The following is a 26,493-nucleotide window of genomic DNA, read 5'->3' as shown; positions in this document are numbered from 1 at the left end:
CAATCTTCTAAAGTAGCCAAGACATACTAACCATCGTACCACCAGAGCTCCCAACCTAAACATATAGTCCTAAGAACAAACAGCAAATCATTATATGCATACAGAACCTAGAAGCCTTATATGAATCAGCTGAATGAATCAGCTTTAAAGTACAACAAAGCCCAACATTTCTAGGCATAATCTCCCACCACAAAAGAGAGACAACAGAGATATACAAAGCCAAAACAAATGTATAGGAGAAAGCAGTTACAAAGCAGTCAAACAGAGCTGGAAAGCAACGTGAACAATATGAAAAAACAAGGGAAAAAAGGGTTACAAAAAATGCAGGACAACCTAAATATACAGGAGGACCTAGAAGAATCAGAAACATGAACAGGGAAAGAAATCAAGGCATACCTAATTCAGATGGAACGTTTTATTAGAGAAGACATGAGACAGAAAATCCAAGCATTGAAAGTATATTTTGAAGAGGAACTAACCACACAAATTCAATCCGCAAAGAATGAGCTTTATCAGGAGATAGAGGTGTTAAAAAAATCAAGCTATAATCATAGAAATGCAAGAAACCATAAATCAGATTAAAAGTGCTAATGAGAATATTACAAACAGACTAGATCAAGTAGAAGTCACAACATCAGCTAATGAAGACAAAGTTTATCAACTTGAAAAGAATATAGTCAACACAGAAAAGATGCTGAAATCTCACGAGCAATCTATCCAAGAGATATGGGATCTCATCAAAAGATCAAATTTGAGAGTCATTGGGATACAAGAAGGCACAGAGAATCAGTCCAAAGGAATGGATAGCTTACTAAATGATATAATACTAGAAAACGTCCCAGAGATGAAAGATGGAATGGATTGCCAAATCCTGGAAGCTCACAGGACCCCAAACATCCCAAACCATAATAGACCAACTCCAAGACACATAATTATGAAGATAGCTAACATACAGGACAAGGAGAGAATACTAAAAGCTACGAGAGAAAGAAGGCAGATTACATTTAGGGGTAAACCAATTGGGTTAACGACTGATTTTTCATCACAGACTTTGAAAGCGAGAAGATCCTGGAACAACGTATTTCAAACACTGAAAAATAATGGATTCCAACCAAGAATACTGTATCCAGCAAAACTAAGCTTCAGATTTGACAATGAAATTAAAATATTTCACGATAAACAAAAGCTAAAAGAATTCACAGCCAGAAAACCAGCACTGCAGAGCATGTTGAGCAAAATATTACAAGAAGAGGAATTGAAAAATAGGGCCCAAAACTAACAGTGGGAGGTATCTCAGTAAAGGGGGAGAAAAATAACCATAGAGGGAAAACTAGCCAATCTAAAATAAATAAATAAATAAATAAACATGACTGGAAGTACAAACCATATTTCAATTGTAACCTTAAATGTTAATGGCTTAAATTCACCAATCAAGAGACATAGGCTAGTAACATGGATTAAAAAAACAAATCCAACAATATGCTGCCTTCAGGAGACTCATATGATAGGAAAAGACATACACAGACTGAAGGTGAAAGGTTGGGAAAAATCATACCACACACATGGCCCTCGGAAGCAAGCAGGAGTGGCCATTCTCATATCGAATAAAGTCAACTTCAAACCTAAGGTAATCAAAAGGGATAAAGAAGGACACTATATACGGTTAAAAGGAACCATCCACCATCAAGACATAACAATTATCAATTTGTATGCACCAAACAATGGTGCTGCAATGTTCATAAAACAAATTCTCCTCAAGTTCAAGAGTCAAATAGACCACAACACAATAATTATGGGGGATTTCAACACACCACTCTCGCCATTGGACAGATCCTCTAGACAAAAGCTGAACAAAGAAACTATAAAACTCAATAACGCAATCAATAACCTAGACTTAACTGACATATATAGAATATATCAACCATCATCAAGTGGATACACTTTCTTCTCAGCAGCACATGGATCCTACTCAAAGATAGACCATATATTATGCCATAGGGCGACTCTCAGTAAATATAAAGGTGTGGAGATAATACCATGCACCATATCTGACCATAATGGAATGAAACTGGAAATCAATGATAAAAGAAGGAAGGAAAAATCCTGCATCACCTGGAAAATGAACAATATGTTACTGAATGATCAATGGGTTACAGAAGATATAAAGGAGGAAATCAAAAAATTCCTAGAGATAAACGACAATACAGACATAACATACCGGAATCTATGGGACACAATGAAAGCAGTTTTAAGAGGGAAATTAATTTCCTGGAGTTCATTCCTCAAAAAAAGAAAAAAACAACAAATAAATGAACTCACACTACATCTTAAAACGTTAGAAAAGGAAGAGCAAAACAACAGCAAATATAGCAGAAGACAAGAAATAATTAAAATCAGAGCGGAAATCAACGAAATTGAAACAAAAAAAAACCATTGAAAAAATTGATAAAACTAAAAGTTGGTTCTTTGAAAAAATAAATAAGATCGACAGACCCTTAGCCATGCTAACGAAGAGAAGAAGAGAGAGAATGCAAATTACTAACATATGGGATGAAAAAAGGCAATATCACAACAGACACTACAAAAGTACAGAAGATAATTAAAAAGTATTTTGAAACCCTATATTCCAATAAAATAGAAGATAGTGAAGATATCGATAAATTTCTTAAGTCATATGATCTGCCCAGATTGAGTCAGGAAGACACACACAATTTAAACAGACCAATAACAAAAGAAGAAATTGAAGAGGCCATCAAAAGACTACCAACTAAGAAAAGCCCGGGAACGGATGGGTATACAGCAGAGTTTTACAAAACCTTCAAAGAAGAATTAATATCAATACTTTTCAAGCTATTTCAAGAAATAGAAAAAGAAGGAGCTCTTCCAAATTCATTCTATGAGGCCAACATAACCCTGATCCCAAAACCAGACAAAGACACTTCAAAGAAAGAAAACTATAGACCAATATCTCTAATTAACTTAGATGCAAAAATTCTCAATAAAATCCTGGCAAATCGAATGCAAAAGCATATCAAAAAAATTGTGCACCATGATCAAGTAGGATTCATCCCTGAGATGCAAGACTGGTTTAATATACGGAAATCAATAAATGTTATTCACCACATCAATAGACTTAAAGATAGGAACCATATGATCATCTCGATAGATGTAGAAAAAGCATTTGACAAAGTACAGCATCCCTTTATGTTCAAAACACTAGAAAAACTAGGGATAACAGGAACTTACCTCAACATTATAAAAGCTATATATGCTAAGCCTTAGGCTAACATCATTCAAAATGGAGAAAAACTGAAGGCATTCCCTCTAAAATCTGGAACTATACAGGGATGCCCTCTATCACCACTTCTATTCAATTTAGTTCTTGAAATACTAGCCAGAGCAATTAGACAGACAAAAGAAATTAAAGGCATAAAAATAGGAAAAGAAGAACTTAAAGTATCGCTATTTGCGGATGACATGATAATATACTTAACAGACCCAAAAGGGTCTACAAAGAAACTGCTAGAGTAAATAAATGAATTCATCAAAGTGGCAGGATATAAAATCAACATGCATAAATCAAAGGCATTCCTGTATATCAGCAACAAAACTTCTGAAATGGAAATGAGGAAAACCATTCCATTCACAATATCCTCAAAAAAAATAAAATACTTGGGAATCAACCTAATAAAAGAGGTGAAAGATTTATACAATGAAAACTACAGAACCCTAAAGAGAGAGATAGAAGAAGATCTTAGAAGATGGAAAAATGTACCCTGTTCATGGATAGGCAGAACTAACATTATCAAAATGGCGATATTACCCAAAGTTCTCTACAGGTTTAACGCGATGCCAATCAAAATCCCAACGGCATTTCTTGTAGAAATAGATAAAGCAATCATGAAATTCATATGGAATAACAAAAGACCCAGAATAGCAAAAACAATTCTAAGCAGGAAGTGTGAATCTGGAGGTATAGTGATACCAGAGTTCAAACTGTACTACAAAGCAATAGTAACAAAAACAGCGTGGTACTGGTAACAAAACAGGCAGGTGGATCAATGGTACAGAATAGAGGACACAGAAACCAATCCACAAAATTACAACTTTCTTATATTGGATAAAGGGGCTAAAAACATGCAATGGAGGAAGGATAGCATCTTCAACAAATGGTGCTGGGAAAATTGGAAATCCATATGCAACAAAATGAAACTGAATCCCTTTCTCTCGCCATGCACAAAAGTTAACTCAAAATGGATCAAGGAGCTTGATATCAAATCAGAGACCCTGCACCTGATAGAAGAAAAAGTTGGCTCCGATCTACATATTGTGGGGTCAGGCTCCAAATTCCTTAATAGGACACCCATAGCCCAAGAGTTAATAACAAGAATAAACAAATGGGACTTACTTAACTAAAAAGTTTTTTCTCAGCAAGAGAAACAATAAGTGAGGTAAATAGGGAGCCTACATCCTGGGAACAAATCTTTACTCCTCACACTTCAGATAGAGCCCTAATTTCCAGAATATACAAAGAACTCAAAAAATTAAACAATAAGATAACAAATAACCCAATCAACAAATGGGCCAAGGACCTGAACAGACACTTCTCAGAAGAGGACATACAATCAATCAATAAGTACATGAAAAAGCGCTCACCATCTCCAGCAGTCAGAGAAATGCAAATCAAAACCACCCTAAGATACCATCTCACTCCAGTAAGATTGGCAGCCATTAGGAAGTCAAACAACAATAAGTGCTGGCGAGGATGTGGGGAAAAGGGTACACTTGTACATTGCTGGTGGGACTGCAAATTGGTGGGGCCAATATGGAAAGCAGTATGGAGATTCCTGGGAAAGCTGGGAGTGGAACCACCATTTGACCCAGCTATCGCCCTCCTCGGACTATTCCCTGAGGACCTTAAAAGAGCATACTATAGGGATACTGCCACATCAATGATCATAGCAGCACAATTCACAATAGCTAGACTGTGGAACCAACCCAGATGCCCTTCAATAGATGAATGGATAAAAAAAAATGTGGCATCTATACACAATGGAGTATTATGCAGCACTAAAAAATGACAAAATCATGGAATTTGCAGGTAAATGGATGGCATTAGAGCAGATTATGATAAGTGAAGCTAGCCAATCCTTAAAAAACAAATGCCAAATGTCTTCTTTGATTTAAGGAGAGCAACTAAAAACTGAACAGGGGGAAAGAGCACGAGGAAAAGATTAACATTAAACTGAGACGAGTGATGGGAGGGAAAGGGAGAGAGAAGGGAAATTGCATGGAAACGGAAGGAAACCCTCATCATTATACGAAATCACATATATGAGGTTGTGAGGGGAAAGGGGGGAAGGGAGAGAACGGAACAACAACAGATGAGGTAGAGAGGGAAGATGGGAGGGGAGGGGAGGGAGATAGTAGGGGATAGGAAAGACAGCAGAATACAACAGTCACTAATATGGCATTATGTAAACATTGTGAATGTGTAACTGATGTGATTCTGCAATTTGTATTTGGGGTAAAAATGGAAATGCATAACTCACTTGAATCAAATGTATGAAAGATGAAAAAAATAAAAATTAAAAAAAAAGAAAATTCAATTGTAATGTGAGGAGTAACACAAAATTTCATATGTAACTTATTGACAACACATTAATTTATCTGGTTGTAAAACATTAAATGACATGAATAAATATCAACCCAATTTGTTATTTCTATACACATCTGAGACTTTTGTTACAGATAATTTTAGTTTGGAGAATATCAACATGGCAAAGTGCTCTCTTAAGCTTTACATTTTACTAATTTTAACTTTTACAGTACAGTTTAGAATCCAGAGTACAGTAACAATAATCATAGGTCTGCATGGGTTTACAAAAATCAAAGGATATCCTTAAATTTCTTATACATTTAGAAAACAGTGTAATAATCAGAAACTGCCTTGGTGAAAGTAACGTGATATAGGAGAGATCTCCTGGGACAACATGTGGAGGAGGTAGAGCAGACCAACCTGGCCCCACATATGAAGGAGGTTGATCAGAGAGATCTCAGCCCCATGAGCAGAGGAAGAGCAGACTGAACCCAGCCAGACACACAGAGAAGGAGAAATCTGACCCCAGCCCAAATGTGGGTAGGAGGAGGAGACTGACCTCAGCTAGACACATGGAGGAGGAGGAGGAGATTGACTGCAGCTGCATGTGTGGAAGAGTAGCTCAACCAATGCATGGCTCTTCTGGCTTCTTTCCATCTAGAGACAACAGCCAGGACCTGGAAGACCATCACCAAGGTCCTGGCCTGGTTACACCAGAGGTATCCTTGCTAGCCTATTTCTCTTGATACATCTTTCAACCTCCCTCTATATTCTCACCTTCTACCTCATAAATCATACATCCTATATCCTCCCTTTTGTTCATCATTCAAAATTGTATACCCTTATGCAAACCTACTATTTTTAAAATGGATTCTAATTGGATACATTATTTCTGTTTAATGCGACAAAACTGTAATTGTCTAAATAGGAGTTATATAGTTTAAGACCTTATATTGTTTGCTTTGGATGCTGTAAATATTAATATACTCCTTAAAGTCAAGGTATTGGTAACCTGCAGGGACATTACAAGATTAGAGTAGAAACTGTAATACCTCAGATCTGTACTGCTATAGAGGAAGACCATAAACAACATAAAAAAAACAAGGGAAGAATGTGACCCAAACAAACCAAGACAGTACAATAATAGAACACATTGACATCATGGTAGAAGAAATGTCACAGAAGGACATCAAAACATACATAATTAAAGTGATCTTCAAGGCCAAGAATAAGATAAGACAGCAAATACAGGAGACAATAGATCACTCCAATAATGAGATAAGAGACAAAATGCAGGTAGCAAAAGATTACTTCAAGAAATACATAGAGATTCTGGAAAAAAACCAGAACCCTCAAAATGAAGGAATCAATAAACCAAGTTATAAATTCAATAGAAAGCATCACCAATGGACTAGAACACTTGGAAAAGAGAACATCAGGTGATGAAGACAAAATATATAATCTTGAAGATAGAGTTGACTCTGCAGAGAAGATAGACAGAAACCATGAATAGAACATCCAAGATTTATGAGATAACATGAAAAGACCAAATTGAAGAATTATAAGCATAGATGAAAGAGCAGAGATACAAATTCAAGGAATGCACAAGAATTTAATGACATAATATCAGAAAATTTACCAAACCTAAAGAATGGAATAAAAAATCAAATACAAGAGGTTTACAGGACCCCAGATGTACAAAATTACAGCAGACCCACACCAAGATACATTAGAATGAGAATGACTAACACAGAGAATAAAGAAAATCTTAAAGGCTGTGAGAGAAAAACAATCAAATTACATATGGGGGAAACCAATTTGGATCTCAACTGGTTTCTCAACCCAGATGCTCAAAAGGTAGGAGTTCCTGGAATGAAATGTTTCAAGATGTAAAATAAAATGGATGCCAACCAAGAATTTTACATCCAGCAAAATTAAGTTCAGATTTGAAGATGAAATTAAAACCTTCTATGATAACAAACATTGAAAGAATTCACAACTAGAAAGCCTGAGCTACAGAGCATTCATTCTCAACAAAATATTCCATGAGGATGAAGTTAATAAAAGTGGAAACTAGCAAAGGGAGAAACTACACTAAAGTATTATTCAACCAAAGGAGAAATTAAATCAAATTAAAAACCAGAAGTAAAATGACAGGGAATACAAATCATAATTCAATAATAACATTGAATGTTAATGGCCTAAATTTATTAATCAAAAGACCTAGACTGGCAGATTGGATTAAAAAGCAAGACCCAACAATATGCTCATATCCTCCATGGGCATGCTTTCCTCTTACCTCATGTGCTCTCTCCTCAAGTTCTCATAGAGTTAGGAACCTGAAGACACCAGTGGTCTGCTTAGACCAACAGACTTATGTTCATCCCAGTCATAGTATGGAGTAGAAAGTGAGTAAGTGAGCAAATATCAGAAAACTTGCCTCCTGAGTTCCCACTCAGCATGGAGAGATGGAGAACTGCCACCTCTACACAAGGACAGGGCAAGTTCAACACTTGCTCTGAGTTTTCACTTCTGAAAGTTAAGAATAAATCTTTCCATTGCTAAAATGCAATTGTGAATTTTAACTATACAAAAGAGGTCACAGAAATGTGGATTTTGGGATACATCTACTGAAAAGTTCATTTGGGAAAGATGAAGAGGAAATATTGCTTTTTCAGAGAGAAAACGCATGGAGTCCTTCACTGGAACAAACAAAATACTCTTGATGTGTAAATGTTCATCAACAACTAAAAAATATTTTTAAAAAATTCTTCTATGGGGCATGAGGACATGGTAAGCAGACGAAAGTGCATGAGTAGTTATTTAGATATATCCTTTTTGGTGGAATTCAAGGATTTTGTAATGAGAACACCCATGGAGAGAAAAACTGATTAGAAGACATTTGATTCTAATGTTTCACTTGAGTTTCTGATAAGAAGCAATAACCTGGGGCTAGGGATGTGGCTCAAGCAGTAGCGAGCTTGCCTGGCATGCATGGGGAGCTGGGTTGGATCCTCAGCACCACATAAAATAAAATAAAGAAGTTGTGTCCACCAAAAACTGAAAAATGAAAAAGAATGAGTAGGAAGATATCGTCCAAAGGAGCAGGGACAGGTTTGTTTGCTGTACAGAATGACAAAGATAACCTGTCCCTCCAGAGCAAAGGACAGTCAAGCAGCTTATGGTTCCACACTTAAAAAAAAGAAGAATAAGCAATAACCTTTGGGCATAATAATAACACTAATTGAAGTTTTTTAAAAAGTACATATCTTTAATTGTAGGTGGACATAATGTCTTTTTTTAATTTTTATTTGGTGCTGAAGTTTGAACCCAGCGCCTCATGTATGCTAGGTGAGCACTCTACCACTGAGCCACAACCTCAGCCCCATCAAAGTTTTTATTGATAATTTTTATAAAATCTGAGCTCAAAGATCAAAATAGGCATGTCTCCAGGACTCATTGCCAACAGCCATGGTGGAGAGGGCACCTGGCTTCTGCAATAGTTGGTGAAGCACAGATAGTTTTTTCTATTGGTTGAACACCCAGCCCCACCTCCTTTCCCAGAATATAAATATGCCAGTTTGACTTCATTGAATCACAGCTGCTCACAGAAGCAAGCTTGGCACATCTAGATCACATATCTGGAAGGACAGTAGTGATGGACCTGATCCCAAATTTTTCCATGGAAACCTGGGTTCTCCTAGGAATCAGCCTGGTGGTCCTTGATCTATGAGTAACTGTTCCAGTTTCTCTCCTCTTGAAACCTCCCATTTCTGTGACTAGGAGGTATAGTGATATTATTTGATTTGGAGGAAGAACTTTGGAGTGAGTCTCAGTTTGAACCTAGATTAATCAACCAGAAGAGTTAAGTAGATGCAGATTACAAACAACTGGACACCTTCTGAAAAGTGATGCACTCTGCAAACTTTCAGAATTCTGGGGGTAAAGAGGGGTCTTCACAAGTTTCTGTGTCATTGTTTATCTTTTGTGTTCTATGTGTACTACAAAAGATGTGTAAGAGGCTTGTCTCCTGTGGAACAGGTGGTTCCTTCTCACTCCTCCCCACGTCCCAGCACCATTTGTAAAATGCACCAAGTGCACCCCAGGTGCTACCACAAGCTCAGACTCAGTTCTTCCCTCTGTTCTCTTCCCTTTCCCTGGGATAGCCCTTCCTCCAAAAACTCAATTCCTCCACCCTGAAATATGCAACAACTTCTGAATGATAAAACTATTGAGCAAAAACCTGGGAGAAATTTTGAACTTTATTTCTTATGTTACCATCAGTGTAGAGCTTTGTTTCTCCCTTGATGTGAAATCTAATGGCAGTTTCAAGAGACTGAAGTTTCCAAGCCCATTTTGTATTTTAAATATTTGCTTATGAAATTCCAGTACAGGAGCATGAATAAAACCATCTAGTATAAGAATTCCTTTAAATAGTGAGAATTCTGGTCTGGGTTTGTGGCTCAGTGGTAGTGAGCTCATCTGGAATGTGTGAGGCACTGGGTTGAATCCTCAGCACCACATAAAAATAAATAAATAAAATAAATGTATTAAGTCTGCCTACAACTAAAAAAATATTTTAAAAAATAGTGGGATTCCTGGTTTCATAGATCATGTGAAGAGAGCAGTTATTTCTGACTGGGTGTAGAAGACATTGCCCCAAGGAGATCTTTGACTTCTATCTTAAATCCACTTCTACAAGAATAGGCATTCATAAGGTTGTGAAAATAGAAAATATAAACCTGGTTGTAACAATTGAAGTAAAGGGTAGTATTCAGGCTTTTGTTGCATCTATTTTCCCACCAGTGGCATTTTAAAATTAATGGAAATATTTTAATTTTATTCTGTTCAATAGTACAATTTCTTTGAGGTAAGTTCCTCACATTCCTTCTGAAGGTCAAAATAGGATGCTTGGAATCTGTATTTGTGAAAATTAACTTATTTAAAAATGACCTCATCTTTTTTGAACAATTGAAGGAATATTAATCTAATACATACATCCATGATGTAGATTGGACATGTCTTTAAATATACCTGCCCAGCAGATTATTCTTTCTCAACAGTTTCCCATATGCCAGTGTTGAGGGCCACGGCCAGGTCAAGATGGTGCCTGGCATTTTGCCAGAAGGGGAGGTTCCTGCTGCCTCAGGTGTCCCTTATTTTTGAGTTCTTGCGGTGTTCCCATTGAGTTCCGGTTGAGCACTCGTGGAGTTCCTAGAGAGTTCGCGTGGGTTGGTAGAGTTCTGGTTGAGCTCACATGGAGTTCCTGGAGGGTCGCGTGGGTGGCATTCGCATGAGTTCAAAAATAAAGTTTGTTCCTGCTTGAATCTACAAGTGGCTCGGCCTCCTGGTTATTTGTGCCCAGCCAGACTGCGGCATTTGGTGGCCCGTATGGGAAACGTCTGAAAATTGGGGGTAAGTGAAACTGTTCGCCCCTGAGGGCAGGGCGAGACAATGGGTGACCATTTCAAAAAACAATGTGTTCTTGTTTTGATTTGTTTTATTTTTGTTTCAAGCTGCCTGTCCCTAGAAATATCTCAGGCAAACTGGGGATAGTGGTTGGCTCAAGGTTTGAATTTGTTCAGCCCTGAGGAAGAGATAGAGATAGACCACGGATACATATGACAAGAAAATAGAAAAACTGACACAATGAATTTTTGTTCCATTTTTGTTTCATTTTGTTTTGTGATATCTTGTTGGGTTGCATTACCTTTGTAGCAGAAATATGGGGTCCTAAATTAGCAAAAAACAAACTGAAAGAGTGTTAAATAAATTGCCAAACGAAGGAGGCACCCCAGTAAAACCAAGGACAGTTAAGGCATACATTAATACGATACAAAAATGAGCCCATGACTTTTTAAGGAGGAGTTGTTGAATATATCACAATGGGAACATCATGGTGAAGACTTAAGGAAGAGGGAAAAGAAAAACCCAGAAACTTTGCCAGTGGGCACATTGCCATTGTGGATGATGATAAGATTTTGTTTGCCTAGTCCAAAGCTTTCAGTTCAGATTATGGTAGAAGACATATTAGATCAGGAAAAAGAGGAGGCCTCTCGAGATAGTCAGAAAGGGGAAGAAAGTTTAGAGGAGAAAAAGCTATCAGGGGAGAAGTTACAACAGGAGGCTGCTAACTAACACAGTTTTATCACCAGAGGGCATAATTCAACCAACAGCTCCACCTATGAAGACAACATATGCTGAGTGGCCCTTAACCCCCATAGTTGATAGATGGGATCCTGAGACAGGACCTCAAAGATTAGCATGCCCTGTATTTGAGGAGGCAGGAGGGCAGCGAATTCTCAATGCTTTAGATTTCAAAACAGTGAAGCAACTGAAAGAGGCTGTAACAACCTATGGTCCTCGAGCACCCTTCACTGTAAGTATGGTTGAATCCATTACCAACTTGAACATGATGCCAGCAGAATGGTAGTATGTGCAAAGCTGTGCTAAATGGAGGACAATATCTGGTATGGAAGGTTGCCAATCAGGAATTTTGCACGGAGACAGCTAGGCGAAATGCAGCAGCCAGTTATCCTCAGAGAAATCTAGATATGTTGTTAGGAAAGGGACCTTATGAGGATCAGCTGCAACAAATTAGATATGATCCTGCCATACACTCACATATCGCTTCAGCTGCATTTAGGGCATGGAAAACTTTCCAGGGGCATGGAGATTTACAAGGTCAATTATCTAAGGTAATACAAGGAGCTAATGAACCTTACGCTGAATTTGTAGATAGGCTTATACAAACAGCTACCAGAATCTTTGGGGATGTAGAACAAGCGATGCCATTAATAAAAACAACTATCCTACTAACAAGCAAACAGATGTTGCAGGGAGGCCATTAGACCATGGAAACATGGAGATTTAAACATATATATTAAATAATGCAGAGACATTAATGAACAAGGACAATTCTTGGCAGCTGCAGTATAATAGGCTTGAGGTGCCAGGCCAAAAACATGCTAAAATTGTGAACAAACAGGACATTTTAAAAGGAATTGCCCCATAGGAGGAGGGTTTAACAAAACTAGGTATCAAAGGGGTAGAATACTGGGTATTTTCCCATGATGCCATAGAAGGAGACATTGGGCTAATGAATGCTGTTCTCAAACCACTATAGAGGGTACTCCATTATCAAAAAACGGAAAAGGACCAGGTGTTTACCCATGATATCATGGAGAAAAACATTGGGCTCCATTGCCAAAAAACGGACAGGGGGGCCCAATGCTCTGGGGCCCTCTACCACAAATATACAGGGTATTGGAGGAACCCAACAACACCATCAGGGTAGTGCCCAGGACAAATTATCCATTAGATCCCTCATCAGACAAACCAGAGGGAGTGCAGTGTTGGACATCTGCACCTCTGCCAGAGCAGTACTAACTCCAGAGATGGGAGTACAAATCATTCCCACAGGGGTAAAAGGACCTCTTCCCCAAGGAACAGTAGGCTTATTATTGGGACACAGTTCTTCTACTCTAAAAGAACTTATGATAAGTCCTGGGGTAATTGATCCCGATTATGAAGGTGAAATAAAAATTATAGCCAGTTCTCCAAGGGGTATATCAGTAATTTCACCAGGAGATAGAATAGCACAGTTATTAATAATACCCAGTCTACATGATAAATTTTCCAGTTGTACTATAGAAAGAGGTTCCAGGGGATTAGGCTCCACAGGTGTAGATTGGGCTATGCTTTCTTTAAATTTAGATTCTCGCCCAATGCTAAAACTAAATATTCAAGGACGTGAATTTAATGGGCTACTGGGTGGGTGCAGACCTTAGCATTATCTCTCGTCAAGAATGACGAAAACATTGGCCATTACAATAAGCCATTCAAATGCTTCGAGGCTTAGGAGTGACAATTATTCCCCATACAAGTGCGATGGTATTAAATTGGAAGGAACCTGAAAGATGTGAAGGAACTATACAGCCATATGTATTGGATCATCTTCCTATAAATTTATGGGGATGAGATGTCCTAGATCAGTTAGGTTTGACACTAACAAATAACATCAATCCAAATGCACCCACTATTAGGACTAGACAACATTCTAGGAAAGAAAAAAGATTAGGGGAACAAGCACAAGGTATAGCAGCACCAATACAAATAGATCAAGAAATAGATAGACATGGATTGGGTTTTCAGAAGGGGTCACTGAGACAATAAAAATTACTTGGAAATCAGAAAGACAAGTATGGATTCCTCAGTGGCCCCTGACTAAAGAAAAGATACAAGTAGCCCATGACCTGGTCAAACAACAGTTAGCAGAGGGACATATACAACCTTCCGTATCTTCCCATAATACTCCCATTTTTGTCATCAAAAATAAATCTGGTAAATGGAGATTATTGCAAGATTTAAGAGCCATTAATAATGAGACGGTTATTATGGGACAGCTCAATCAGGGATTCCCCAATTGTCTGCTTTGCCAAAAACCTGGTATGTTTTAGCTGTAGATATTAAAGGTTATTATTATTTTTTTTTTTTTGCAATTCCAATTCATCCTGAGGATAGTCCATGTTTTGCATTTACTATCCCTGCACTGACTCATGAAGGACCTGATCAGAGATATGAATGGAAAGTATTCACTCAAGGGATGGCTAACAGCCCAACTATGTGTCAAATTTATGTTAACAAAGCAATCCAGCCACTTAGAAATCAAAATCCTGAACTACAAATATTTCACTATATGGATGATGTATTGTTAGCACACAAAGATAAAAACACATTGCTAGAACGTTATGCCACACTTACAAATTATTTAAAAAATTATAATCTAGAGATAGCAATAGATAAAGTACAATTAAATTTTCTCATTAATTATTTCGAGTTCTATTATCCTCAACCATGGTCCATACACCAAATATTCAAATACGAGTAGATCAACTCAAATCACTTAACAACTTTCAAAAGTTATTAGGAGACATAAATTGGATAAGGCCTTATCTAGGCATACCAACAGGAGAGTTGGGACCTTTATTTGATATCCAAAAAGGTCCATCAGATCCAAATTCACCCTGAATGTTAACACCTGAAACAAGAAAGGCATTAAAAATCATTGAAACAGGGCTGGGGATGTGGCTCAAGTGGTAGCGCGCTCGCCTGGCATGCATGTGGCCCCGGTTCGATCCTCAGCACCAGATACCAACAAAGATGTTGTGTCCACCGAGAACTAAAAAATAAATATTAAAAAAATTCTCTCTCTCTCTCTCTCTCTCTCTCTTCTCTCTCTCTCTCTCTTTAAAAAATCATTGAAACATATATGGAAAATATGCACTTGAATAGAAATGACATAAGTTTGCCTTTATTATTTATTGTACTACCAACAAAAAATATTTCTACAGGAGTATTTTGGCAAGAGGGTTCATTATTGTGGATACATTTATCTTTTTCTCCTAACACTATTCTTACTTGGTATCCTGAGGCTTTAGGACAATTAATACTCAAAGGAATAAAAGCAGCAAAGGGAGTGTTTAAAATTTCTCCCAATAAAATTATTACTCCATATACTATGGATCAAATTGATGAGTTAGCTAATGAGTTAAATACTTGGGCAATAATCATGTGTAAATCTAATGTTTCATTTGATAACCACTTACCGTCTAATCCTTTTTTGTCTTTTTGGTCTTCGCATCCTGTAATTTTTCCAAAAATGACAAGAAAAACAACTATCATGAATGCTCCAAATATATTCACTGATGGGTCAAATAATGGTACAGCAGCAGTAGTTACCCCTGATCAAATTTTTACATTTTTAGTACCTAAGCAATCGGCTCAAAAGGTAGAGCTTAATGTAGTATTACAAGCTTTTGTGATGTTTAAAGATTCTGTATTTAATTTATTTTCCAATAGTCAGTATATAATTAATGCTATAGTATCCCTTGAAGATGCTGGTAGGATTTCCCCTTCCTCTACTCTTTTCTCTTTGTTTTCCACTACACAAAATCTAATCTTGGACAGAAAAGATCCATTCTTCATAGTACATATCAGGGCACATACAGAATTGCCTGGAGCCCCTAGTTTGAGCAATGATTCAGCAGATAAAACTACACATGACATACATATTTATTTTACACTACAAGAAGATACAAATTTTCATAAATCCTTCCATGTCAATGCAAATACTTTAAAAAGGCATTTTAAAATAACTAAGGAACAAGCTAGACAAATAATAAAACAATGTCAAAATTGTGTGACCTTTTTACCACAAGTTAATCTTGGAGTCAATCCTAGAGGACTGATACCTAACCATATTTGGCAGATGGACGTCACACACTTGCCAGAATTTGGAAAGTTAAAATGTTTGCATGTTACAGTTGATACTTCTTCCAGATTTTTGATGGGCTCCCTTCATGCTGGAGAAAAAGCTAAAGATATTATAGCTCATTGCTTACAAAATTTTGCCACTGTAGGTGTTGAAAAACAGTTAAAAACAGATAACGGTCCTGGCTATACTTCTATCTCCTTTTAAACAATTTTGCTCCTCATTGGGCATTACTCATATAACAGGAATCCCATACAATCCACAGGGACAAGGCATAGTTGAAAGAGCTCATCAAACTATTAAAATGTACTTATTAAATCAAAAAGAGGGAATTGGGAAGGGGTATATATCCCCCAAAGATAAACTTAAAATAACCTTTTTTACTCTAAACTTTTTAAATTTGGATTCATCAGGGCTTTTTGCTGTGGAAAGGCATATGTGTTCAAAAAATGTACATAAGCCTAAGGTACTTTGGAAGGATATTCTAACAGGACAATGGAAAGGTCCTGACCCAGTGATTGTCTGGAGTTGGGGTTGTGTTTGTGTGTTTCCAAAGGGAGAACAGCAGCCGATTTGGATTCCAGAGAGACTAACCAAAGCGATTTCTACAGACCAAAAAGAAGATGATTTGACTCAAATCCATAACAGCTGATATCCAGAGCTCCAGCTTGGCTATCCTTACATCTGCAACAGTGGTTCTCCCACACCTGGAGAATAAGAATAATGAACACCATTAAGGCCTATTTCAAATGTAAGAAACCTTGGGCCTTGCTTGTGGGAATACCTTCAGACCCATATGCAAGTTACAAGAAGAAGGATGGGATATCAAAAGAAGAGTCAAACCCAGGTGGTAACCAGGATGCTTTTTTAAATATCTATTTTATTATTGCCCTTTCCCACATCAAGAAGTTTTATTTTGTTTTTTGAGCTCAAACAGACCTGTTTTTCTGGTGATTTTTATTTTTTGACTGTGGAGTTTTTGAGCATTGCAATGGGGATTTCACCTGTAAAACCCTACAAGGCCTTTATTATTATTTTATGTGTTGTATGTATTGTGTTATGTGTGCACACTTCTGTTTTGTGTTGTATGTCTGTATGTGAGTATGTCATATATCATATGAGGAGTGCTAATGAAAAAATAGATCAAAATATTTTTTTATTCACGTGATTTAAATGTTTTAATTTAAATTGGGTAAACAACTGTTGAGGATTGTTTTAATATGTGAACAAAAAAGGAGGTTAACATATCTGTTTGTTTACTTTCACCTTTCCTTTTCATTGTCTTTAATAATTCTGTTCAGGATAATGTAAATTGTTCAGAAAATTGTTTTCTTAGTACCTGTTGGAATGTTACATAACTTTTTTTAGCCATCATTGCCAGAATTCCTATCTTCATCCCATTGCCGGTGAAGACAAAGATAAAACCAAACTATAGCTTTTTTGATAGCTATCACATTAAACTGCATAAACTGATGCATCAATGAATAATAACTCAACAAGTAATGCTCAATCAAGGAGTCGATTTACTTTGGGAGGAAATGGACATATTGATGGATTCCTCTGCTTTGAATTGCTTGTAGAACTTGCTTGGACATGTATCACTTGTGTGCATTTTGAACTATCTGTTGGTGCAGCAAAATTGTGGTAGTGCTGGCATATCTTTGCTGATGGTGCCATTGGTGGTAAAATTTTTCCACAAAGAGCCATCATTTGGCTTGGTGTCATGGCATTTTGCATCCTCCTCCCTTCTACTAGTGATGGTCTAAAATTTGGGGGCCAACAGAGGTGAGGAAAAGAACCTCATCCCCCTCCACTGGCACCAAGGCCAAATTTGGGGGCCAACAGAGGTGAGGCACAGAACCTCACCCCCCCACACTGGTGCAAGGCCAAATTTGGGGGCCAAAAGAGGTGAGGCAAAGAACCTCACCCCCCCCACACTGGTGCAAAGGCCTATCCACAAGTATTGCTGTATGCTGGACTGGTAATCAGTGACAGGTAAGATCCAATTGCAGTGGTACCAACCTAAGACAGGAGGCTGACACCTTGAGGTCAGCTCATCCAATGACAGGTAAGCACCACATGTAGTATTGGACAACCTAACAGGCACAGTCCCTAAGCCACATTGCTTGTTGTTTAATTAAACAGAAGGGGGGAAATGCTGAGAGCCACAGCCAAGTCAGAATGGCCCCTGGCATTTTGCCAATAGTATTGGTTAAGAGGTGACACCAGCGAGCCATTAAGATGATGACTGTTGAGTTCTCCTGGAGTTCCCATTGAGTTCCAGTTGAGCTCTCATGGGGATTCCTGAAGAGTTCGAATTGTTTGGTGAAGTCCCGGTGGTGGGAGTTCTGGTTGGTGTGGGGGGTGTCCTGGGAGAAGGCCACGTGTGTGGCATTCACGGGAGTTCAGAAATAAAGATTGTTCCTGCTTGAGTGGCTTGTGATTTGTGCCCAGCGAGACTGTGGCAGAGGTTCTCCATGTAGTCTTAAATACACTGCTTCACTCTTAATATCCACCACCAGAGAGTTATATTTGTCACAGTTCAGAAACCTGTATTGACACACTTTTATCATTCAAAGTCCACAGACTTCCTTAGGGTTTGCTCTTGGTGTCCACAGACTTCCTTAGGGTTTGCTCTTAGTCTTGTACATTCTCTGACATGTATCCACATTATAGGAACATACAGTGTATTCTGTGCCCTTTTCATTTATTTTCCAAGTATTTTCTTGCTTTCTGATTTAAGATATTCTAGGTTTCTGCTCTGTTTCTCCTGACAGCTTTGGAATCGGTGATTTTTCCATGAATCTTAGGGTTTTATTTATTTATTTATTTAGTAATTAATGGAATTTAGAAATCAAAACTGAGATCATCTTGTAGATTTTTGCTTTTAGATACTCTCAGCAGACAAGATTATTAATGTGAAATACTTCTACATGAAGCAGAGGAAAGAAATATTTCTGTATCTACTCACATCCAGTGATATAAACTATTTTTCTCTCTCCTTCAAAAGAAATTTTCTAATTTAAAACTTATTTCTGTGACACAAATACTCCCATTGCAGTTCGAATTTTGGGTACCCAGTGTCTTGACAATCATGAAAAAATTCCTGAATGTTGAACAATTAATTCTAGAGATGAGGGCTGGGCTTACTACAGCCTGCCAGTGTACATATTTTTTAAATATCTTTATTTTTTAGTTGTAGGTGAACACAATACTTTTACTTTATTTTTATGTGGTGCTGAGGATCAAACCCAGTGCCTCATGTATGCTAGGTGAGTGCTTTACCACTGAGCCACAAACCTAGCCCCAGTGTACATTTTTTTAATATTCATTTTTTGGTAGTAGACAGACACATTATGTTCATTTTATTTATTTATTTTTATGTGGTGTTGAGAATCAAACCCAGGGCCTTGCACATGTGAGGTGAGCACTCTACCACTGAGCCATAACTCCAGCCCCTCCAGTGTACATACTTTTGTGTTCACATGTGCATATACATCCATCCATCCATCCATCCATCATCCATCCATTCATCCATTCATCCATCCATCCATCCATCCATCCATCCATCCATCCATCCATCAACTCATCTATTTTATATGTCTCTACCCAGTTCTATTCAGCTCTCTGTGATGATGGAAATGGTCTATAGTTTGTTTCAATACAATAACCACCAAACACATGTGCCTACTGACCATTTGACACATGACTAGTGCCACTGAGGAACTGAAGTGTATTGACTTTTAATTAATTAAAATTTAAACACTCACATATGGCTGGTAGCTACGAATGCAAACATCTGAGCTTCAATCCTTGAATTTTTTTTTTTTTTGGTGTTGGGCAGTGGGGTACCAGGGATTGAACTCAGAGGTACTCAACCACTGAGCCACATCTTCAGTCCTTATTTAGAGACAGAGTCTCATTGAGTTGTATGGCACCTTGCTGTTGCTGAGGACACATGAATATCTTGCCTCAGCTTCCCAATGGGATTACAGGTGTGTGCCACTGTACCTGGACCAAACCTTGACTTTATAGTCCTACTTCATGGGGTTCAAACTCACTGGGATAAAAGATTTGGTAATTAGATGTTCTCATGACATCATCATAGAAAAACATCATAGAAAAAAAATCAGTAAATCTCAACTCTGTAGACCTTTCAAACCCTGGTTTTGTGTATTCTTTCTTTATCTTGAATTGCATGTTTGGCATAGGGACCATGTTATTTCAGGGATCTAGGTATCTAAATGTCCTGATGCATTCCAAGATACATGAGTTAATTTCATGATTGTGCTTAGCTTCTGTCAAGAGAAAAATCAACATGGAGGTCAGTTTCTATGCGAAGATCTGTTTGGTGTGCATAAAGTAGAGCAGAGAGAGGGCATGTACTAAGGAAGGTGATATTCAGTCATGACTGAATACGTGTTGTGTTTTACTAAAATTGACCCTACTTTTTCACCACATGTCATGCCCATTGCCGCTCTATTGACAGTTTTCAATAGAATAGAATCACCACATTTTATGGAAGTTCATAAAATGGAAGTTCATATTTTGACTTGGTAGTTCTAGAATGGGTTTGAGATTCTGTGTTTCTAATAATTTCCCAAATGCTATTGATACTGCTTGGCCATGGACCAGGCTTTGAGTAGCAACAGTATCTTTGCTGCCCAATATTTCCTTACATTTCCTCCAACATGTTTAGATGAGACATTCTTCAATTTCCCACACATTGAAACCTTAGTATTACAAACGATCAAATCAGTATTTCAAGCTATATGTTACCTAGAATAATTAAAAACTGTCCTGGACAAGAATATCATCTGCTTTTGTACTTACATAAAGTAGATTTATGATAATCTAAGGGACATATTGATTATACTGTGTATCTTAGCTAGAAATAGTGTCTTTGGAAATTACCTATCTTTGGTGGTGCTGAGAATGGCACAGTTAGTAGCCAAGTCCAAGAGTGGTGTAGACCTCAGGAAAACTGGATTAAAAAGTTTTCCTTTGTTTCCCCTATCAGATAGACACGAGAGTGAAAAACCACTCTGAGAATGACCCTGAATTGCTCTTCCTTGGTCCTGCCTAGTCATCTGTAGGTTTCAATGGGATTTCTCTTCTTCTAAACCCTGATGTTGTGATTTTCTGGAATTAACTAGGTTGTGTTTCCTCTTCCATTAGCCCTGTCTGATCTTGAGCTTGTGGCTCAATCAATTATCTTCATTTTTGCTGGCTATGAGACCACTAGCAGTGCTCTTTCCTTCATTTTGTATGAACTGGCCACCCATCCTGATGTCCAGACCAAACTGCAGCAGGAGATTGATGCGGCTTTGCCCAATAAGGTGAGAAGATTGTACCTGGAGAGGGAGGAGAGAAGTGGACCCTCAACATGACTGCCTCCTTGTCTCTTCCTAGGAGACTTTTTTCCAAAATAGTCACTGATTCTTTTTACCAGCTCTATTTGGAAAGAATCTGAAGAGACAAATGAAGGAGAAAACAGTATTTGGGGGGAAATGTTATTCCCAAAACTACAAGGAATTTTGAAAAGAATGAAATTTCAGTTGTACCCATTACCAGTTACCATGATGACACCGAGGAAGTGTAAGCATGTGTCACTCAATTGTCCAGATCATTGTCTCTGCTGAGCTGTGGCATGAACTTCTGCCCTACTGTCTGCTGAGTGATCCTGTGCTTGGTGGGCAGACCGACTCTGCTCTGCTCCACACATCTTCACACTCTAGTCATGTATTAGAGAGAAGTCGTCACAGGATGAGTCAAGTTTTATGGCTCCTGAGCCAAACACTTTACTTCTACCTTGTGTCCTCTCCAGTGACACACAGGCATTAGTCACATGTTGTGCCTGCTGTCCTCACACCTCTGCCTAAACAGAGAGTCTATTGGATATGAAGACACCTGGTCTCTGGGGCTGGCATGGCTGGTTTGGCAGTGAAGTGGGCACAAAGCCTCTTCTTCAGAGCTCACAATGAAGCCATGAAGAACAACCAGGAGACTGGTCCAGCAACAGAGGGTGGGGATGAGAGTGGCTTCCTGTCCTCCTTAGAATGTTCTCTGGAACTGAAATTGTGTGACATGGTGCCATCCAATCTTAGCCCTTTTTTGGTGGTATTAGGGTGAAAGTTACCAGTTTCTCCCAACATTTTTACATGATGTAGTGTTATCTTGATATATAAAGCAGGATTATTCAACTATAAACTGATGTAGAAAGGTTATTTCCTTTTTAATATATTCTATTTACTTGAAATAGATACATGAGTTTTCTAGTGAAAGGTGACAGTGACTTTCACATATTTTGCCTGAGTGTAATTGTCATATTCTGTTTTTGGTGCTATTAGTCACTTTTCCTTACATGAGAAAAAGTAGTACATGATGCTGCTGAGGATATTACACACTGAATTTGGGATTGCCCCAAAGGTCTCTTATGTCCATAACTACCCTGCACTTCTCAATGGGCCATGGACATGGTTGTCAAATGAACATGATTGTTATTACAATGCTAGTTCAATTTTAAGCACTACTCTCCTTCACCATTCTGAATATATTTTGGGATCTTCTAACACTTTAATAATACAGCATAGATTGAGTTTAAAGTTCGTTTCAAACCTTAATTCCCCAAAATTTCATTTTTTCCCTTAAGGCACCTGTTACCTATGATGCAGATGGAGTGCCTAAACATTTTGCCTTCAGACACCTGTTACCTGATGCAGATGGAGTATCTGGACATGGTGGTAAATGAAACTCTCAGATTGTACCCAATTTGTGCCAGACTTGAAAGAATCTGTAAGAAAGATATTGAAATCAATGGAGTATTCATTAGGAAGGGGACACTGGTGATGATACCAATCTTTGTTCTTCATGGAGACGCAAAATATTGGCCAGAGCCTGAGGAGTTCTGCCCTGAAAGGTACAGGGACCCCGGGAAAGGGAACAAACTGGGCTAGGCTGATTCAAGCATATCCTTGTATCTATTAGCATAGGTGACATACAGGTAACTGTGCAATCATTTTCATGTATGTATTTTTATTTTAAGCTGTTTTCATGTTACAAGCATGATATTTACTTGCAAAATGGTATAAATTTGTGACAAGGAACAAAAAGGATGCTATATCCATCCAGTATCTCAAATTCTTTAAATAATCACAAGTTTATAATGTAATTATGTTCTCATAAACATATTTCTGTATAAATATGGATTTTTTGAAAAACTAGATTGTATCATATTTATTTGATTTTGAAATGTTTAACAATAAGCTGTAAATTTTCCATTATCACTTGATGACACTCTTTATGTACTGGTTTTGCACCTATGATTTCAACTAAATATAAACATTTTTCTTGTCATTTCCCTATAAACTGTCTAATACAATAAGTGTTTATAGAGTATGTACATTTCATTAGTTATTAAGTGCAATCCAGAGATGATTTAAAATATATTTCAGTAGGTGCTTAGGGTATATAAATATTTCCCCATTATTTTTATAAGAGACATCATCACCCATGATTTTGTAGTGGCCAGATGCTGAAACCAATCCTCCTCAGACATGGCACCATGATTGTGTTTGTGTGTATGCACATGTGTGTGTGTGTGTGTGTGTGTGTGTGTGTGTGTGTGTGTGTCTGTGTGTTTTCAAATTTTATAGAATGTGCCATAACTGACAAAACCACTATGTCATTTCATTTTATGTGTTTATGCTTTATATGTCTTATATTTTTTGTGTGTATGTTGTTTCCTTTACTGTCTCAATTTACCATGATTCCTTTTAAACAGCATTAATCTCATCTCAAAAAGGCTGAAAGATCCTATAGGTTAAGGGAGGAGGGTGGGTGGAAAAATTCCATAGCTTAACAATTCTCACAGCAAAACCACAGCTGGATTTCAATAAAATTCAGCCCAGAAAAGCTTCTTTTGCACCATTGCTTGGGGGGTGTCTAAAGAACACTTTGAAACAAGTAACTGTTGTGGTTTTAATGTTTTGTTGATTTGTCATCTATTGTGGAACCAGGTTCAGTAAGAAGAACAAGGACAGCATCGATCCTTATGTGTACATGCCCTTTGGAAATGGCCCCCGAAACTGCATTGACATGAGGTTTGCAATCGTGAACATAAAACTTGCTCTTGCCAGAGAAATGCAGAACTTCTCCTTCCAACCTTTTAAGAAAACACGGGTCAGTAGATTTTCATATACATGTTTTACTTGAAGATGTTTTTACAAACTGAGGGACCTAGTCACAGAAAAAATATGCTAATTAATCATTTAATTCTTAGATCTGTAGTCCAATGAGTCTCTTTTGCACCATCCTTGAGATTTTAGAGTTCTTCCCTGTGGGAGCTCTAAGTCTATGGCTTTATGAAGACCAAAGTATAAAAAACATATGGACTCAATGCAGATTAGTGTGACATGTGTATGTGTGGACTCTGTACTTGAACATAGTGTAAATTCAGCTTTAATTCTCCTGGAGAGACCCTGTACACAGTTGTGAGATGTGGTGACCACAGGATTATGTTCGAGTGAAGCTCTCCTAAGCAGAACTTATATAACCTCCCTATTGATAGTGGTTCACCTCCAGGACTGGTAGGTTTAATACAACTTTTCCTTCTCAATGGGCCATCTGCATGGGAGAGGAGGATAGAGATGGTTTTAGGGCCAATTGGCTAGTATGAAGGAGTCCCCTGACACACCAGGAATGGGGCAGATACTTTCTGCAAGCTCTGTCTTCTCTAGGCTGGTCTTCTCAATCTAAACAATAATTTGCTTCTTACTGAGAGAAAAACAGTACTCTGTTGGAGATCCCCCAGCCCTGTGGAGTGATTCTGGAAATGGCATGAGGAATTAGTCAAAAAACTGAAGGGTTTAGGAGTTCCCAATTTTCACTGTGCTTAGAAGCCAAGAGGAGATTCCCAAAGAGCATAATGTTCTTAAGGAATTAAGTCCACTCCCATCATTCTACAGATTGAGTTCAACTGCAAGAAGTGAACAGACCCTGCCCATGACGTTGAAGTGTATAAAACCTCCTCAGGGTTCTTTGTTAAGTTTCAGCAGGCACAAAATTAACTTTCTACAGTGTTTTAAAAGTTTGTCTTAATGTGTAGGAATCAATTTTAAATTTTTAAAACTTGTTTTTTTTAATGTAAAATTTTCTTAAAATTATTTTTTTGTTTACTTGATGGACCTTTATTTTATTTTATTTATTTTATATGTGGTGCTGAGAATCAAACCCAGTGACTCACACATGCTAGGGATATGCTCTACCACTAAGCCACAACTCCAGTCCTTTATTTACAATTTTTTCAATAAAGTGAATAAGTCAACCTCAATTTGTCTCAGGCCTAGTATAAGAGATAGTCATAAAATAATTTTTCACATAAATGAATATTTTTACTATCTCATCATGACACATGTTAGAGAAGGAGTAGAAGGAATTCAAGATACATCATACTAAAAATAGTTTTCATGTTTGTAAAGCATGACTGTGCTTAATGTATCTTCTCTACTTTGCTGATGCAATTGCTGTTGCTTCATTTATTGTGCTTCATTCTCCATGTGCTTAGATATATGTTACAGATTCCTCTGCAATTAGGCAATCTAGGACTTCTTCAACCTGAAAAGCCCATTATTCTCAAGGTTTTGTGCAGAGATGGGACAATTAGTGGAGCCTGAACTTCCCTAAGGATTTTTTGCATGGTTCTTCTTGGAGACTGGGACACAGAACATCAAAGAACAAAAATTTATTTTTTGAGGAAAACTCAAAATGAAGGTAGACTCTGTATCCCTCAATTGATGAATGATAAGAGATTCTGGAGACCTTTTCTGAGCTTTCTCAGGGTCTGCATAGAGTATTATCTATTTTGTGATGGAAAGTAGGTGACCACCTCAGTGCCAGATGTGAAGACTCACCCTTTCTGGGTTTAATAGGCTCTCTCCTCTCACTACCAGTTATTACTGGCAGCTCATCCTGAGCTCTAATCAGAGAATCAACAATTATCACCAAATTTGTCAACAATTTTTAATGAAAATGAGGATGGTTGTGGTGACTTTTGTAGTGACATTGATATATATGATGTGTTCTTTGAAATATGCTGTGATATGTTTTATACTGAGAAAGTCAATAAACATATCCTTATAAAATATATCTGAAGCCTCTATGCCCATTTAAGGGGATATATAGTACTGAGTCAGTGAGAGTCGAAACCCAATCTTTTGATCATCACAATCACTGAATACATGAAGCTTTTTCAGAAATTCAAATTAAATAGTAAGATAGATACAGTTAACCCACTGTGAATTTTTTCATTGCTGGAAAAGTATATTCATAGTGTGCTTCTGCAGTTTGGAAGCACATAATTTGAAAAACTCTACTGAGGTAGTTATTACAATATCTTTAGTTTAGATTTCATATTCCCTTCCTATTTCCTTATTGATTCTGGAAATCAAGAAACATATTTGTAGTCCATCTTCAATTCTCAACTTGATAACAAGCACAATGAGCATTGAATTAGAAAATGGTTGATAGTCAAACATTTTTACAGCAGTGCTCCTCAGATTCACCTTGTATCAGGAACTACACAGGATTTTTCCATCTTATTCCTGTCTAATATCTTCCTTCC

General features: G+C 37.6%; 1 pseudogene; it reads left to right on the top strand.

Annotated features, from left to right (window-relative positions):
• LOC143384896 (cytochrome P450 3A25-like) overlaps positions 1–25,546 on the top strand; it is a 96,709-nt pseudogene extending 71,163 nt beyond the window's left edge.
• Positions 25,547–26,493: the final 947 nt, after the last annotated feature.

The sequence above is a fragment of the Callospermophilus lateralis genome, chromosome 19 (genome assembly GCF_048772815.1).
Source record: "Callospermophilus lateralis isolate mCalLat2 chromosome 19, mCalLat2.hap1, whole genome shotgun sequence".
Taxonomy (NCBI): Eukaryota; Metazoa; Chordata; class Mammalia; order Rodentia; family Sciuridae; genus Callospermophilus; species Callospermophilus lateralis.
This window is presented reverse-complemented; position numbering and strand designations above follow the sequence as displayed.